This window comes from Chrysochloris asiatica, unplaced genomic scaffold (assembly GCF_000296735.1).
Source record: "Chrysochloris asiatica unplaced genomic scaffold, ChrAsi1.0 scaffold00135, whole genome shotgun sequence".
Taxonomy (NCBI): Eukaryota; Metazoa; Chordata; class Mammalia; order Afrosoricida; family Chrysochloridae; genus Chrysochloris; species Chrysochloris asiatica.
Window position 1 is genome coordinate 9233710 of NW_006408653.1, and position 19834 is coordinate 9253543.

Sequence of the window (19834 nt, forward strand, 5' to 3'; positions counted from 1 at the left end):
CATAGGGTGCTTTATTCTCCACAGAGTGATACATGCTTAGGTGGGTTGGGCTTGGCCCAATGTCCCCATATATACAGAACTGAATAAAGTAGGTCTGACAGAAGAAGTCTGATTTGCCTTGATGTGGAAAGGGAGATGGGGAAGATGAACATTAAAACCAGGGATGTGTTCAGTCCTGTGCTGGTTCTGCCCTGGAATGCAGGATAAGAAGGCAGCTCTCAGCATTGTCACTTCCAGGCTGGGGATATCTACCGGGCTTGGAGGGCCTTCTGTACCACATTTTCCCACTCAGCAGCTGAGATCTCCGGGCCCAGGCAGGAACCCCTGGTGCAGGCAGGCTTATTCCAGCCATTGTCCTTTTCACCAGTTCTATATGTTCTGGGTCCATGGGAATTGAGCTGTGGTTGCCCAATGCTATAGGTCCTTCATAAAAGGCAAATAATATACACATGTGCCTCACCAGAGGGGATATGCAAATTAATTATGTCTGTGGAAAAAGATAATGTAAAAGCTCATTATCATCAGTCAAAACAAGGCCAGGGGCCGCCTGTGGAACAGACCATTAATTGCTCATATGCAAGTTCAGGCTGAAACTGAAGAAAATTAAAACAAGTCCATGAAAACAAATGCTCTTCATCTTCACTTTCTAATGGAGGGTGTCGACAACTATTTCTTCTCCATCTCCCATAGGTGCCAACTCTACTTCCTCTTGTTCAGGATCTTGGTTTAGGGGTTGGTAAGAGTAGCCAGCTGGGCCTGGCCCAGCTTCCTCCTGCTCTTCCTCGTGTTCCTCACTGCTCCAATCTCCAGTGCCTTCTGTGGGGCCCAAGTGAAACCCCAGTTCCTCAGTCTGACTGGGGAAGATACGCTCTGGACCCATGGTGTCTCCCCCTAGAACTACTGCTGCTATCCGGTGTAGGGTCTGCTCGGAGCCTACGGCAGACTACTCATGGGTTTTTAAGATGCCAGTTCAGTAGCAATAATTTTTTACTTAGACTAGCAAATTAGTGATATGAAATAAAAAGTCTTGATGTAGACAGACCCAAATGTATGCAGAAATTCTATATATAATAAAGGTAGCATCTCAAATCACTGGAGCAAATATTTAATAAATCGTGCTGAGACAGTTGTAAACTCATTTGTGAAAAAATTAAAACTCTATACAGCGTTGCTATGGATCAGAACCAACTCAACAGTACTTAACATCAACAAAACATTAGTAAGATGAAATGGACTGGTATTGGCCATTTTGAATAAGGCAATCATATGGTTTACCATACTGGGAGTGACAAATTGAGGATGAATGGCATTACATTTGTTATCGAAGAGAGCATTTCAAGACCTATATTGAGGTACAGTGCTATCTGTAACAGATAATATCCATACACCTACAAGGAAAGCCAGTAAATGCTGCAACTGCTCAAATTTACACATTAAACACAAAGGCCAATCATGATGAAATTGAAAAATTTTACTGTTCTTTAATCTAAAAATTGATCAATAATGTGGTGAAAATTCATTTATAATTGTTGGTGACTGGAATGTGAAAGATGGAAACAAAGAGAAAGGATCAATAGTTGGAAACTATGGTTTTAGTGATAGAAATAATGTTGGAGATCACAATAGAATTTCATAAGACCAACGACTTCATTGCAAATACCACTTTTCAACAACACAAATGGAAGAAATTATGAAATAAAAGAACTGAACAGAACATTTCCAAAATGTCAAGGTGAAAAGACAAATCAATGTGACATATTCACTGAAAATGCCTTTTAAAAATAACATAAAAGGCAAATCATATACACATGTGCCTCACCAGAGGGACTATGCAAATTAATTATGTCTGTGGGAAAAGACAATGTAAAAGCTCATTATCATCAGCTAAAACAAGGCCAGGGGTCGCCTGTGGAACAGACCATTAATTGCTCATATGCAAGTTCAGGCTGAAACTGAAGAAAATTAAAACAAGTCCATGAGAGCCAAAATATGACCTTCAACATCTCCCACTTGAATTTAGAGATCATCTCAAGAACAGATTTGATACATAGATATGAATGACCGAATACCAGAACAGCTGTGAGATGCCACCAAGAACATAATACAGGAAAAAAGCAAAACATCATTAAAAAGACAGAAAAAAAATAAAATAAAATAAAAGACCTACCAGGCTGTCAGAAGAGACTATGAAACTTGTTCTTGCGCATAGAGATGTCAAAGTAACTGGAAGAAATGAGGACGTCAAAGAGCTGAACAGAAAGCTTCAAAGGGCAGCTCAAGAAGACAAAAGTCAAAGCAGGACTCCGTGGAGAATTGACGCGTGCCACCGCCTGGCGTCTGCTTGTGGCCATTCCTAACTTTCTACAGCTTTCTTAATCAAAAGTGGTCTAGGCAACCTGTAAAGAAAGGATTAAAAAATTTACAATGTTCTAGTTCTGCTTGCTTTGTTTTAAAAATCACTGCTTCAACCCATTTTCCAAGAACGGTGTTTCCTTTCTTCTCCAAATGTATCCAAAATCTCCACCTGATGTTCCTTAGCCCATATGGTTGTGTTTTTTTGTTTTCTTTTTCCAAAGTTGGGGAGAAAAATGGTGGTGGCTCACCTTCTTCCCCTGCCCTCACAAATTCCACTCTTCTTGCCTTCAGTTTATAGTTTCCACCTGTTAACTTCCCCAGATCCACGCCTGTCTCCTTAGCAAGAGAAGAGACAGCATTGACATTTGGTTTGGCTCTTCTCTCGGGCTGCACTGCCTGGTGTAGAATTTAGTTCCAGTTTTCCAGACTCCACAGTATATAAATAGCAGCCTTTAAAGAAAAAAAAAAATCTGGTAACAAGCAAACATACACTTAATTAAAAAAAAAAAAAAAGTTGTAAAAAGGGAAGCCCAGCTCTTACGTAAAACATGGCAAACCCTGCTGCCTGTGTGGTGGTTCACCTTCTTCCCTCATCCCCAGCATTGGCAGTAGCCTGGTGAGGAAAGCACAGAGTAACAGGTCTGTGGTGCATGATGGGTAGGCCCAACAGCTGGAAGACCCTGAACTGACTAGAAAGGCTTCTCTTCTCAGGCCCAAGGTCAGCCCTCCTCACCACAGCCCTTATTGGAAGATCAGCTGATCATTGCAGATGAAGCTAAAGCCAGAACTGTGAGATTAGCGGCCCGATTCGTAACCACTATGCTCCTTATTTTCATATTATGTCTGGAATTTTCTTGACCTCTTAAGTTATTTTGAACTTTATATACATTAAGATACACTTTTGCTCTTTAAAATTCTATGGGTTTGACAAATACATAGTGTTGTTTAGCATTATTGTATCATGTAGTTTCACACAAGGAGCTCTGGTACCATAGTGATTATGAATCGGGCTGCAAATCTTAAGGTCAGCAGTTTTAAACTACCAGCTGCTCTGCGGGAGAAACATGAGGATTTCTCCTCCCGTAAAGATTTACAGCTTTGGACACCCTGTACAGGATCACTATGAGTCGGAACCAACTCCAGGGCACATCACCACCACCACCACCACCATAGTTTTACACTTTTGTGCTTCATCTTTTCAACTCCTATTCCATTCCCACACTCTGGCAATCAATTACTTGTGTGCTCCTTTATAGTTTTGACTTCCAGAATGTCATATAATTGGATTCATACAGTATGTAGCCTTTTCAGACTAGTTTCTTACACTTTGCAATATTCATTTAAGGACTACTTTGTGTGGCTAGATATCTCATTTCATTTATAGGTAATATTTCATTGTATGGACATACCATATCTGCTTATACATCCACTTATTTAAGGAATAAATCCAGGAATGCATCCAGTTTGGGGAGTAAAGCCTGCAGGACCTTCATTTGCTGATGGGGCACAACTCAAAATAAAGAGAAACAGCTTTAAACACCCATTAATAATCGGAACATGGAATGTATGAAGTATGGACCTAGGAAAATTGGCAATTGTCAAAAATGAAATAGAACACATAAACATTGATATTTTAGGCATTAGTGAGCTAAAGTGGACCGGTATTGGCTATTTTGAATCTGACAACCACATGGTTTACTGTGCTGGGAATGACACATTGAAGAGGAATGGTGTTTCATTCACTGTCAAAAAGAACATATCCAGATCAGTCATGAGTTACAACGCTGTCTGTGATAGGATAATATCCAAGCACCTACAGGAAAGCCCAGTTAATACCACTATTATTCAAATTTATGCACCTAAAGCCAGTAAGGATGATATAGAAGAATTCTACCAACTTCTTCAATCTGAAATTGATCAAACATGCAATCAAGATGTATTGATCATTACTGGTGATTGGAATGTAAAGGTTGGGAGCAAACAGGAAGGATCAGTAGTTGGAAAATATGGCCTTGGTAATAGAAATATGCTGGAGATAGTATGATAGAATTCTGCAAAATCATTGATTTGTTCATTTAAAGTACCTTCTTTAGACAGCATAAGAGATGACTATACACATGAACTTCATCAGATGGAATACATAGAAATCAAATTGACTACATCTGTGGAATGAGATGGTAGAAAAGCTCCATCCATATCATCAGACAAAACAAGGTCAGGGGCAGATTGTGGAACAGATCAATCGCTGACATGCAAATTCAGACTGAAGCTGAAGAAAATGAAAACAAGTCCACGGGAGCCAAAATATGACTTTGAATATATCCCACCTGAATTTAGAGATTATCTGAACAACAGATTTGATACATTAAACACTAAATACCAAAGACCAGAAGAGTTGTGGGATGACATCAAGAACATCATACATGAAGAAAGTAAAAAGTCCTTAAGAAGACAAGAAAGAAGGAAAAGGTCAAAATGTATGTCAGAAGAGACACTGAAACTTACTCTCCAGCGTAGAGATGCTAAAGCAAATGGAAGAAATGAGGAGGTCCAAGAGCTGAGCAGAAAATTTCAAAGATCGGCTCGAGAAGATAAATCCAAATATTACAACAAAATGTGCAAAAGATCTGGAATCAGAAAACCAAAAAGGAAGAACACGCTGAGCATTTCTCAAGCTGGGGAAACTGAAGAAAAAATTCAAGCCTCAACTTTCTTTATTGAAAGATTCACTGGGCAAATTATTGAATGATGCAGAAAGCATCAAGAGAAGATGGAAGTAATACACAGAGTCACTGTACCAAAAGGAAATGGTTAAGGTTCAAACATTTCATGAGGCAGCATATGATCAAGAGCCAATGATACTGAAGGAGGAAGTCCAAAGTGCATTGAAAGAATTGGCAAAGAACAAGGCACCAGGAATTGATGGAATAAAAATTGAAATCTTTCAAGAAAGTGAGGTGGCACAGGAGGCACTCACTCATCTCTGCCAAAAAATTTGGAAGACAACTATCTGGCTAAGTGATTGGAAGAGATCCATATTTGTGGCCATTCCAAAGAGAGGTGACCCAACAGATATTGGACAATCTCTTTGATATTCCATGCAAGTAAAGTTTTACTAAAGGTAATATAGAAACAGCTGAAAGCATACATTGACAAAGAACTTCCAGAGGTTCAAGCCAGATTCAGAAGAGGACGTAGAAAGAGGGATATCATTGTTGATGTCCAATGGATCTTGGCTGAAGGCAGTGAATACCAGAAAGATGTTTACCTGTGCTTTATTGACTATGCAAAGGCTTTCGATTGTGTGGATCATGACAAGCTATGGACAACATTGCAAAGTATGGGTATACCGGAACACTTAATTGTGCTCAAGAGGAATCTGTACCGGGACCAAGAGGCAGTTGTTTGAACAGAACATGGTAACACTGAATGGTTTAAAATTAAGAAAGATTGTAGTCTTTCACCATACTTATTCAACCTGCATGCTGAGCAAATAATCTGAATCTGAGAAGCTGGGTTATATGAAGAAAGACGTAGCATCAGGAGTGGAGGAAGATTCATTAACAACCTTCGATATGCAGATGATACAACCTTGCCTGCTGAAAGTGAAGAGGACTTAAAACATTTACTGAAGAAGATCAAAAACCACAGCTTTCTGTATGGATTGCATCTCAATGTAAAGAAAACAAAAATCCTCACCACTGGACCAATAAACACCATTCTGATCAACGAAAAAAGATTGAAGTTGTCAAGGACTTCTTCATTCTTCTTGGATCAACCATCAGCACTCCTAGAAACAGCAGTCAAGAAATCAAACAATGTATTGCTTTAGGGAAATCTGCTGTACAAGACCTTTTTAAAGTGTTGAAGAACAGAGATGTCAGCTTGAGGACTAAGGTGCACCTGACCGAAGCCATGGTATTTTCAATAACCCCATATGCATGCAAAAGCTGGACAGTGAATAAAGAAGGCTGTAGAAGAATTGATGCTTTTGAGTTATGGTGTTGGAGGAGAATACTGAAAGTGCCAAAAGAACCAACATATCTGTTTTGGAAGAAGTGCAGCCAGAGTGCTCCTTGGAGGCCAGATGGCCAAACTTTGTCTCTCATACTTCAGCCAAAATGTCAGGAGGACTAGTCGCTGGAGAAGGGTATCATGTTTGGTAAGGTGGAGGGTCAAAGAAAAAGAGGAAGACCCCCAGCAGGATGGATTGGGCAGCATCAATGGGTTCAAGTGTGGCAACAATTGTGAGTTTGGCCCAGGACCAGGCAATGTTTCTTTCTGTTGTGCATAGTGTTGCTATGAGTCGGTACCAACTCGATTGCACCTAACAACAACCACATGCTATCTTCACGTATATATCTGAAGCACATTTAAATGTTGTTGTTGGAGGTGTTATAGAATCAGTTCCAACACATAATAACCCTATGCACAACAGAAAAATCACTACCTGATTCTGTATCATCCTCACAATTGTTATGCTTGAGTCCATTGCTACTGCCACTGTATCAAGCCATTTTGTTGGAGGTCTTTTTCTCTTTGCTTAGTCTCCATTTTAGCAAGCATGATGTTGTTTTTCAGGGACTGGTCCCTCCTGATATTATGTCTGAAGTTTGTTAGGCTAACTTCTTCCAGTACAGATTTGTTTGTTATTCTGGAATTCAGTGGTACTTTTAACATTCTTCTCTAATACCCTAACTTGAATGCATCAATTTTTCTATGGTCTTCCTTATTCATTGTCCAACTTTCACATGCATATGAAAGTCCCACAGCTTGGGTCAGGTATACCTTAGTCCTCAAACTGACATCTTTGTTCTTGAGCACTCTAAAAAGGTCTTGTGCAGAAGATTTGCCCAATGCACTACATTGCCTGATTTTTTCACTGCTGCTTACATGAATGTTGATAGTGGATCTAAGCAAAACGAAGTCTTTGATAACTTTAGTCTTCTCTCCATTTATCATGATGTTATTTATTGGTCCAGTTGTGAGGATTTTTCTTTTCTTTACATTAAGGTACAACCCATATTGAAGGCTGCGCTTTTTGATCTTCATCAGTAAGTATTTTAAGTTCTGTTCACTTCCATCTTGCAAGGTTCTATTTTCTACGTATTGCAGGTTGTTAATTAGTTTCCCCCCAATCCTGATGTTATATTCTTCTTCATATAATCCAGTTTCTCGAACTATTTGCTCAGCATACAGATTGCATAAGCATGGTGAAAGAATACAACCCTGGCCCACATGTTTCCTAATTTTAAAACGTTCAGTGTTCCCTTGTTCTATTTGAATTACTGCCTCTTGGCCTATGTATAGTTTCCTCATGAGCACAATTAATTGTTCTGGAATACTCATTCTTTGCAATGTTATCCATAGCTTGTCATAATCTACACAGTTGTAAGTGTTGGCATAGCCAAGAAAGCACATCTTTCGGGTATTCTCTATTTCGAGTCAAGATCTATCTGACATGAGCAATGATATCCCTACATAAATAGATATGTAGAAATATCCTTTGTTAAACCTATGTATATTTGTTTGTATTGTCCTGAATTGACCTTCCCACAATGGTTCAGTTCATGGGTCTATCTATATATCCCTTTGTTGTTGTTGTTGTTGTTAAGTGCCATCAAGTCAGTTCCAACCCGTAGCAATCCTATATAGGCTTTCCAAGGAGCAGCTGGTGAGCTTGAACTGCCAACCTTGTAGTTCAACCAACTTTGTAGTCTGGTGCATTAACACACAGTGCCACACCAGGATTAGGTACCATGAATTGGTTTGGACTCATATCAACCCTATGTAAAACAGGATGAAACACTGCCTGGTACTTTGCCATCGTCATAATGGTTCCTGTGTGTGAGCTCATTGCTGAAGCCACTGTGTCAATCCACATCACCAAGTATAAAGTCCTTCTCCAGAGATTTGCAGCACCTAATAACATATACAGAATATCCAAAGTCTAGCTATCTTTGCTTCTAAGGATCGACTATACTTCTTCTATAACATAATAGTTTGTTTTTCTGAAAGCCCATGGTATTTTTAATGTTTTTTCACTAACATTATAATTTAAAGTAACTAAGAAGCTCTGGTAACGTAGTGGTTACGAATTGGGCTGCTAACCTCAGGGTCAGCAGTTTGAAACTACCAGCTGTTTCGCAGGAGAAAGATGAGACTTTCTGCTCCTGTAAAGATTTATAGCCTCGAAAACCCTGTACAGGGTTGCTATGAGTCGGAACCAACACCACGGCACATAACAACAACAACATTTCTTCTTTGGTTTTCCTTATTCCTTGTCTAGCTTTTGCGTAAATACTTACTGATTAATGTCAAAGAACACAGCCTTCACTATGCATTGCATCATGATGTAAAGAAAAAAAATACCATTTGACTAATAAATAGCATCATGATAAATGGAGAAAAGATTACAGTTATCAAAGACTCTCTTTTGCTTGAATTCACAATCAACACTCATGGAATGATGTATTGTATTAGACAAATCTGCTACACAAGACCTCTTTAAAGTGTTTTAAGAACAAAGATATATATTTGAGGACTAAGTTGCATCTGACCTAACTCAAGGTATTATCAATAGCTTCATATGCCTGTGAAAGTTGGGTAGTGAATAAGGAAGACCTTAGGAAAATTGGTGCATTTGAGTTATGGTGTTAGAGAAGAATATTGAAAGTATCATGGATAGAATCACAAATTAGTTTGTGTTGGAAGCACAGTTGGAATGCTTCTTAGGAGCCAGGATGGAAAGACTTTATTTTTCATACTTCAGGCATGTTATCAGAAGGGACTAGTCCCTGAAGAAGGACACTATGCTGAGTAAAGTAGAGGGCCAGTGAAAAAGAGCAAGCTCCCCAAGGAGATGGATTAGCACCATGGCAGCAGCAATGGGTTCACAAGTAACAACAATTGTGAGGATCGTACAGAACCAGGTTGTACTTTGTCCTATTGTGCATAGTGTTGCCATCAGTAGGAATCAACTGTACTGTTTTAGCCAGTTTTGAATTACCTTCAGCAAAATCTTACTTGTATGTGATGTTAATGATATTGTTTGATGATTTCTATATTCCATTGGGTCACCTCTCTTTGGAATGGACAAAAACATGGATCTTTTCCAAATGGTTAGTAAGGTAGCTGTCTTCCAAATTTCCTGGCATAGAAGAGTGAGTGACTCCCATGCTGAATCAGCTTGTTGAAATATTTCATTTGTATTCCATCAATTCCCGAAGCCCTGTTTATCGTCAATGCCTTAAGTGCATCTTGGATTTCTTCATTAAGTTCCATTGTTTCTTGATCATACACTATCTCTTGAAATGTTTTAACATAGACCGTTTCTTTTTGGTACAGTGGTTGTATATTCCTTTCATCTTCTCTTCAGGCTTTCTGCATCATTCAATATTTTGCCCATTTGTTGTTGTTGTTGTCATGTGACATGGAGTCAGTTCTGACTCATAGTGACCCTGTACAGGGTTTCCAAGGCTGTAAATCTTTACAGGAGCAGCAAACCTCATCTTTCTCCCCATAGAATCCTTCAATATTGCAACATGAAGTTTGACTTTTTTTCTTTAGTTCTTTCAGCTTGAGAAGGGCTTACTATAAAGAAGCAGGAAGGCTGGTGTAGGAAGCAGGGACTTCCTTTTTGTGCCTCTAACAAGATCAGCAGTTCAAACCTATAGCCACTCTTCAGAAATCCTACACTGGGTCGCTATTAGTTGAAACAAACTCTATTGCACCTAACACAATATTCCTACTGTATCATCCTATCTTCACTTTGTAAGAGACAATTTGTTCCAACAACATCAGTTGAATTCTGTTTACAGTTTTGCTTACTATCAATACAGCACAGTGACTCAGTAGAAGCACTTGACTGAGATCCACAAGGTCAGCAGTTCAAGCCCACCAGCAACTCCTCTGGAGAAAGATGAGGCTTTCTGCTCATGCAAAGATTTACAACTTTGGAAACCTTATACAGAGTCTCTGTGAATCTGGTGGTGTCCCTTCCTCAGAGGCCTGTTAAATGTTGCTGTTAAATGCTATTGAGTGGGTTCCTCTGCTCCAAGTTCCTAAATTTAGTAATTCCAAACTCTTCACTTTGTTTTCTCAGGCCTAGAGGAGTATTGCTGTGGTGCTGTAGGATTAGCACTGGGCTGCAAGGTCAGTTTGAACTGAAAGGTCGGTGGTTCAAACCCACCAGCCACACCTCAGAGCAGGGTGGCTATAAGTTGGGACTAATTGAAGGGGTGCTATCTACTTCCTTCAGTTGCTAGTTCCATGATAAAGTTTTATTTTTCCCACTTTTTGGTACCTGGTTGGCCTTTCTTAAATATCTTATTAACAGTTCTTGTTGTTAAGTGCCTTTGAGAGTTCTGACTCATAGCGACCCTGGATAGGGTTTCCAAGGAGGGGCTGGTGAGTTTGAATAGCCGACCTTGTGGTTCAAACAGACTTTTTGATCCAGTGCTTATCCAACAGCGCCACATGGTGGAGGTGGTTTTGGCTGTGGGGTAGGTTCCGACTCATAGCAACCCTGTACAGGGTTTCTGAGGCTATAAATCTTTACAGGAGCAGAAAGCCTCATCTTTCTCCCCTGGAACAGCTGATAGTTTCGACCTACTGACCTTGCGGTTCGCAGCCCGATTCGTAACTACTACGCTACAGCGCCACATACTTTTATTAAATTCCTTCTGTTAAAATAACTGGGATGATATCTTTCTCTTAACTGGACTCTGACAGAATACAATTTTAAAATTCAGGATATGGACTGGGTATTAAAAAAACAAAGCAGCTCACTGGCATTGAGTTGATTCTGACTCATAGAGACCTGTATAAGGTTTTCAAGGCTGTAAATCTTTACAGGAGCAGAAAGCCTCATCATTCTCTGACTTTCAGTTAGCAGTATAGGGTTTATCCTATAATGCCACAAGGCCTAAAAATAGATATTATTGTTGTTGTTGTTAAGTGCAGTTGAGTTGGTTCTGACTCATAGCGACCCTATATTGAGTTTCTGAGGAGCGGCTGATGAACTTGAACTGCCAACCATGAGGTTCAAACCGATTTTGCAGTCCAAAACATTAATCCACAGTGCCACACCAGGACTCCAAAAATGGATATTGTTGTTGTTGTGAAGTGCCGTCGAGTCAGTTCCGACACATAGCGATCCTGTATAGGGTTTCCGAGGAGCAGCTGGTGAGCTTGAACCGCTGACCATGCAGTTCAAACGGCTTTGCAGTTTGGCACATTAACCCACAGAGCTACAGCGGAACAAGAGAAGCAGTCCACTTCTTGTAAATTTAGAGGTAAGACATTCGCCGATGTTCCTAATGTGGACTCTATATGCTTCTGTGCAGCCTGAGATACTTAGTGATTATTGAGCTCACTCTCATAATTTATAGGAAACGTAATTGGCCAAAGATTTGTACAGAGAAGAGTGTGGGACAGGGGCCCAAATCTCTTCAGAACAGACCCAGGACTAGATCACAATTCAGGATTTGTCAACCATCCTGTTTTCCCATTTACATTTCTCTATAAGAATTTCAAAGTGATAGCTCTTTTAGAAGAAAACATCTATTCAAATACATGGGCCAACGTTACTTTTCTGTTGGATGCTCCTTGGTAAATGTTTTTAAAAATGAAGTTTATATTATATTATGATTATAAAAGGAATTCACACTTTTTAAATGAATTGTGCCAATATATGCTCCCACTCCCAATGTGGAAGTGTATTTATCTCAAGCTGGTGAGATTTAAAAAAGAATAATGTTTAGATTATGATTCTAAAAGGGATATGACAAAATTTGGAAAATGCATAAAAGATTGAACAAGAAAATTAAAATTGCTTCAAAGCACTATGAAATGTTTTATTTTTTAATATAAGCTCTTGTTAATCTCATTTTAGAAAATTGTCAAAATGATGCATATTATTTACAAAAATTTAATGGTTTCAAGTTAAAAGTAAAAGTTACTTAGCTTCTTTCCTTTCTCTTCCTAATTCCTGGACACTCTTGCTTTTAAAATAAGCATTATGACATATTTTCCATATTTATATAAACATGTTACTTTTCTTAAGTACTGTTGAGTCCGTTCCCACTCAACCATGTCATACCATGACTGATGACAGGAGAGATTTTCAAGAAGGGGTATTTTATGTTATTGTAAAGTCACTGTACAATTAATTTTTTAGGCTACAATGTTCATCCAATTATATTCTCCCCAATTAAATTGACTCCAAGTAAAACATATTTGAATCTCTAAAACGTGTGGTCATCCTACTCCAGAGAAACTGTGCTTGCCAATTTTACATCCTTGGGATGTTCTGATTGGACACCTTCTCAGTAACTACTAAGCTGTAGTGTGCATGATAACCAGAGACTTGTGGGTTGGGCTAGAAGTAGAGTGTCAATGTGCAATTGGCATTTTTTAACAAGCAATTCAGATGTCATGATCTCTGACCTTGGAAACGGAAACTCTATGGATTAAATCATTGATTCCTAAATTTTGTATTATGTCTAATAGTGAGTGCCTACAAAAAAGGTGTCACATAGTAAAAATAAATTTTGACAATACTGAATATTAAACTAGTTTAAATTGCCCTTCAGAAGTTTTAATATAGTAAGGTGCATTGCGACTTTCCAAGAAGGGCTGATATTTTTCCTCTGGACATTGCAAACGTACATAACCAACTGAAGTCATTTTATAATTTATTTTACTTTGTTTTGTTTTGTTTTGGGGTGGGTCAATTATTAATATCTAGTGTATCTGGAGACATATTTTGAGAAATCCTGGATAAAGTGATGTTTTATTACAGTATTTCCCATTATCCCCTAACCTCGAACTTCCCTTAGCATATAGCCTTTACCACATTTTGCTGCTGTTGTTAAGTGCCTCAAGATGGTTCGGACTCATAGCGACTCTGCATAGGGTTTCTGAGGCTGTAAATCTTTGTGGAGCAGAAATCCTACCATGTTTAGGTTAAATGAAATCTTTCTATTTTGTAAATCAAAATTCTCAGGAATGGACCAAGTAACTTCTTGGCAAACATAAATTAATTTTCCCCTTTATATTCAAATGTCTTTTCTATTTGGTCTCTTAATAAATGGTATACCAAAGAAAACTGCTTTGAAACTCTCCATTTCCTATTAGTGCCTATTAACGAAAGTAAGATGTGATCAAGAAGAGCACAATATAATAGAAATAAAGCCCATGTGACCAAAAGCTTAACACTCATCCAACGACTATCACTTTACAAATGACAGGTCTTTATTGTTTAGAATTTCTGATGTTGGGGCTTTAGTCAAAGGGTTATATAAAAAAAAAGGTCCTTTGAAACACTCCTTGAGCAAATTATTTTGGATGAATTATAAATCCTCAAAAGTAGGGCTTTATTATAATGGATACACAGTTAGAATAAATTCTAACAATGTTTGTAGGCAGCACCATGTAATGAGAGTTGAGTGCATTACTATATTATGATTGGAAACGTATCTTGTTCACTATCTCAATAAAGCACTCCGAGCTTTTATACTCAGTGTTATTGGTCAAGTATTGCATGGTTTTCTCTATTCTGAGTTTCTCTATTTCTTTTCATCTAATTGTTTAACACATCTTCTGCATAGGAAACACTACAATCTCAGATGACTCTGTCAGGTTTAAATTATTAGCCCTGGGTCATTCGCTTGTTAGAAATGTTCTACATATTTATCTGTAGAAATAATAACTTCAACTTAACATGTCAACAGCTCTATAGACCATTCTAACCAAGTTAGATGAGTGCCTTCTTCTTATAGCATGTTTGAAATTTGCTTGGGTGATTAGTAAGGACAAAAAACATTATCAAGCTCACTTTGTAAGGGTGCTTTCCAATGTGCAAAACATCTAATATAATGGTCAAATAAGGAGCTCTGGTAGTATAGTGGTTATGAATTGGGCTGTGAACCTCAAGGTCAGCAGTTCAAAACTACCAGGTGTTCCACGGGAGAAAGATGAGGCTTTCTGCTCTGGGAAAGATTTACAGCCTTGGAAACCCTGTTCAGGGTTGCTATGAGTTGGAACCAACTCCATGGCACATAACAACAACAACAATGGTCAAATGAAAGAAATCTTATATTAATCCTGTCAGGCAGATAGTCTTGTTCTTTACATTTTACAAAGATGGGAAAACTGAGACTCAATTAAGTTAAGTGACTCTTCCAAAATGCCTACTAAGGAAATGATACTGGAACTGGGACTCAGAACCAGGTAATTTCATGTGGAAATCCTGTGTTCTTTCTACCATATAAAGCTTCATTTCTTTAAATCACGTTCCTTTTAGACTGTATATAAAATCCAAGAGAATTTGGTTATTTAAATCCAAGCTTCCCTTAAAAATCACTCAGGAACACACCAACCTTACATTTACAAAGCTTTTCTTTGCAACTTTCATGAAAGCAGTGGGGTGCAGGGAATGGAATAAGTCACAAAGACCCGGGTTACAATATCTGCTGTGTCCACCTATTAATCTTGTAATCATGAAAGTGTTACTTTCTATAAGTTCTATCTGTGAAAATGGGAACAATGGCACGTATTTTATGGGCTTGTTAGGAAAACAAAAGAATGCTTTGAAAGTTATGGAAATATTTATGGAATATGACCAATATAGTACTTATTACCAATATAGCACCTACTACTTGCTGTTCCGCAGGAGAGAGATGAGGCTTTCTGCTCCCGTAAAGATTTAAAGTCTTGGAAACCCTGTACAGGGTCATTATGAGTCAGAACTGACTCCATGGCACATAACAATAACAACAACAACTGCTTAACAGGAGACCTAGTGTGGTACTGTGGGTTAATGCGCCAGACTGCAAAGCCATTTGAACTGCAAGGCCAGTGGTTCAAGCTCACCAGCTGCTCCTCAGAAACCTTATACAGGGTTGCTATGGGTTGGAATTGACTCAATGGCACTTAACAACAACAGCTGCTTAACAAATGGTAGCTATTTTTAACCTCATCCAAAGATTATATACAGACTGAAGCAATAACATAAAGAACAAACGGATCTGTATTGGAAAAAGTACAGCCAGAGTGCTCCTTGGAGGCCAGGATGGCCAGACTTCATCTCTCATACTTCGGATATAGTGTCAGGAGGGACCAGTTGCTGGAGAAGGATATCATGTTTGGTAAGGTGGAGGGGGAGAAAAAGTGGAAGACCTCCAGCAAGATGGATTGGCAAAGTGGCAGCATCAATGGGTTCAAGTGTGGCAACAATTGTGAGGTTGGCCCAGGACTGGGCAGTATTTCATTCTGTTGTGCATAGGGTTGCTATGAGTTGGTACTGACTCGATGGCACCTAACAACAACAACAAAGATTGTATTCTATTAAAGAGGTCTATAACCACCAGCATTATATCGAAATACTTCATACAGTAATTTTTTTGGGTGCCTTCTTAAGGCATTTTCTTATAGCTTATCATTAATAACTCTACAAGGAGGGAGATTGGGGTGGGGTGTGGAGGATCTGCAAGCAAGTAGGAAATAGAACACATGTGACTAGTGAAATAGACACATCTTCCTGCTTAAAATAAGTTGTAATATAGCCAAGCTATGTACTCCTCTCTTGTTATATGCCATCAAGTTGGCACCAACTCAAAATGATACTATTCACAACAGAGGGAAACACTGCCTGAAACACTCTGCCAACCTCACAATCGTTGCTGTGCATGAGCCCATTGCTATTGTCACTGTGCCAATCCATCTCTTTGGAGGTCCTCTTTTTCTCCAACCCTCACTTTACCAAGCATGATGTCCTTCTCCAGGAACTGGTCCCTCCTGATAATGTGTTTGAAGTATGAAAGATGAAGTCTGACCATCCTGTCTTCTAAGGGGCATTCTGGCTACTTCTCCAAACACAGATTTGCTTGTTCTTTTGTCATTCGATGGTACTTCTCTGTACTCATTAAGTATAATACTAAGAGTCTGAAAAGATGTCAAAATGTAATCTTATAAAAGAAACTTTATAAACAGTAGGGCAAGTATGTTATACTTAGTATGTAATACTAAGACAACTAGTTGTCTTAGTGGGCAGTGCATGTGACATGTGCATGTTATAAAGTGTACATGCATGTTTCATGTGTAACCATGATTACACCTTCCTACTGTCAGCTGTAAGGTCGGCAGTTCAAGCTCACCAGCTGCGTCTTGGAAATCCTATACAGGGTCACTATGGGTCAGAACCGACTTGACAGTACTTAACAACAACAACAACTGTGAGTTAAAGTGCTGTTGACGTAATAAGCATGATCACTTTCCCATACCTGACCCCCTGACCAGTCTTGGCAGCACAGACGGCCCTTCCTTTCTTTGTGTAATAAAATAAAGTCTCTTTTCTTTTCTTCTACCTTGTCCTCTTGTTTATTGGCTGTGAAGACCTTGCCAGCAGGACCTGGAGTTTCTGGTAACATATGAACAGAGAAAACATGAGAAAGTTCTGTACCTGTTAACAAGGAGCCCCGGTGGTACTGTGGGATAAGCACTGGACTGATAACTGCAAATCCACCAGCCATTGCATGGAAGAATGATGTGGCTGTCTGCGCCAGTAAAGATAGGGCACCCTCTTGGAAACTATATTGTTGTTGTTGTTGTTGTTAAGTGCCATCGAGTCGGGTCCGACCCATAGCGACCCTGTACAGGGTTTCCGAGGGTATAAATCTTTAAGGGAGTAGAAAGCCTCATCTTTCTCCCGCAGAGCGGCTGGTAGTTTCGAACCACTGACCTTAAGGTTCGCAGCCCGATTCGTAATAGGTCACTGTAAGTGGGAATCGAGTCAGGTAGTCAATGAGTTATTCTTTTTGGTACATATTAACAGTGGCTGTTTCTAGAGAAGTGAAGTTTGGGGTAAGATTTTTCTTAAAAATTCCTACAGTGGAAAAGTATTAGTTATAAAAATTTATGACTCAGAATCAACTCAATGGAAGCTGGTTCACTGGCTTAGTGTATAAAGTAAATAGTGAAAATGGTTCCCTTTTCTTTTTATTTTTACCTGCTCACACAACTATGCAAGAATGTAGGGAGTACATAAAAGTACATACACACATATGTACATTCATATATGCCCACACATAGCTATGTGCATTGTTTCTTATTTGTTTTTAATGAGCTCATATACCACATATTGTTCTTAATTTTGCCTTTTTAATTTTGAAATGAGATGGGTCTACAGGAGCTCTGGTAGCATAGTGGTTACGAATTGGGCTGCGAACCTCAGGGTCAACAGTTCGAAACTACCAGCTGTTCCACAGGAGAAAGATGAGGCTGTCTGCTCCCATAAAGATTTAGAGCCTCGGAAACCCTGTACAAAGTCGCTATGAGTTGGAACCAACTCCATGGCACGTAACAACAACAACAATAGCAGAAAGCTTGTGGTAAAATTCTACTATCTTTTAATTCAATTTTTCCACTCACTTTGTGTCGGGGACTGGCCTCGACATAGGGGTTTGGTTCACGAGGAGGAGATACCTGGCGGTGGTAGAGATATACACAGACAGACAGAAAGAGGGGGACAATGAGGCACCCCAAAGCCAGGGTGGATGCATCACTGGTGGGCAGGCTTGGGAGTACAGGCATCGTGGCCTCTGCAGGCAGCAACTCGCTGTCCTGCAATCTTTACTGCATGCCTTCCAACCCGTAATGCACACCTGGGGAGGCTCAGGCCTCTGTTTTATTTAGGGGAGGAGCTTCACACCAAGCTGGGAGGGACTTAGGCAAGGTACAGCTAACATCAGTAATTTTCCAGACATTCAGGTAACTTTACATCGTACTTCACTGGTTCGAATCCCAGGCCAGCAACTTGGTTTCTCAGGCTCAATTAACATATCTATAGCCCCTGAGCTCAGGTGGGGGAAGGTGAGAGGTAAGGACAAAAGCTTGGGCGGAGTCCCGCTGTTTCGTCTTCCTGAGCCAGGTTTTCAGGAACTTGGCTGAATAGCTAACACTTGGGAGAGATTCAGGGAGGATGGTTTTTTTGTCTGTAGAACAAAGAACTGTGAAGTAGCTAAGATGCTTTTAGTTAATCCTTTGGAGAAAGGCTTGACCTTGCAACCTTTACAGTCTGGGCTTTAGGAAAATATCACATTTATCTGTGGATTATCAAAGGCTTCTTGTATTAAATTAATACATGTAACTGAATATTAAGATGAAAAACAATTTGCCATTGACTGCCCAGTGGCTAGATCTGTTACACTCGGGCTTATAGGGCCTCGAACCTCTGACCAGTCTTACACGGTCTGCAACAACTTTGGAAACCCCCTTGTATACCCTAAACATTTCCCCAAATCAGTTATATAAATTTATTGTATTTTTTAAATAGCTATATAGATTCTCTATTTGTACCATTATTTACTGATGGACACTTAGTTCATTCTGATTATTTTTTTGAACCAAAGACAAAAATCAGTACAGTATAAGCCTAGTTTAGAAAAAATAAAAGATTTACACACAAGATACTAGAGAAAATAAATAAAAACATAGTAAGTGATTATTCTTGGAAGGTGGACATACATATTAGGATAGTCACTATGAGTCAAAATTTAGTTAATGGTTCCTGACGACTCTCTTTCTTTATGCATGCATGCATCTCTCTCTATCTGATCTGTGTTGTTGCTGCTGCTGGTTGCCATTGAGTCAGAATGAAACACCACCCAGTCTTGTATCTTTCTCACAGTCATTGCCACACTTGAGCCCATTGCTGCTGCCCCAGCGTCAATCCATCTCCTGGGGGGCGGGGTGTGTGTCTTCCTCTCTTTCCTTGACTCTCCACTCTACCAATCATGATGTCCTTCTCCAGGGGCTGGTTTCTCCAAATAACATGTCCAAAGTATGAGAAATTAAGTCTCACCATTCTGGCCTCTAAGGAATTTCTTCCAACACAGATTTGTTTGTTCTTCTGGCATTTTATGGTACATTTAATATATTTCTCCAATACCATGATTCAAATGCATCAGTTCTTCTATGGTCTTCCTTATTCACTATCTCACAAGCATATGAAGAAATTGAAAATTACAATGTGTTGTTTGATTTCCTGATGGCTGCTTCTGTGTTGATGGCATATCCAAGTAAAATGAAGTCTTTGACAACAATATTTTCTCCATTTATTATTATGTTATTTATTGGTCAGATTGTGAGGATCTTTGTTTTCTTTATATTTAGGTGCATTCCGTACTGAAGATTGTACTCTTTAATCTTCATCAGTAAATATTATAAGTCCTTTTCACTTGCAGCAAGCAAGGTGGAACCATCTGTCTATCACAGGTTGTTATGAGTCTTCCTTTAGTCCTGATGAAATGTTCTTCTTCATAAAATCCAGTTTCACGGATTACCATACTTATTCAGCATATTTTCTCCATACTTACTCAGTTATAGATTGAATAAGTATGGTGAAAGGATTCAACCCGGACACACACCTTTCCTGATTTTAAACCATTTAGTATCCCCTTGTTCTGTTCTAACAACT

At 39.2% G+C, this 19834-nt stretch overlaps 1 pseudogene; it reads right to left on the reverse strand.

Annotated features, from left to right (window-relative positions):
* Positions 1-227: 227 nt before the first annotated feature.
* Positions 228-19834, reverse strand: part of LOC102818673 — a 97664-nt pseudogene continuing 78057 nt past the window's right edge.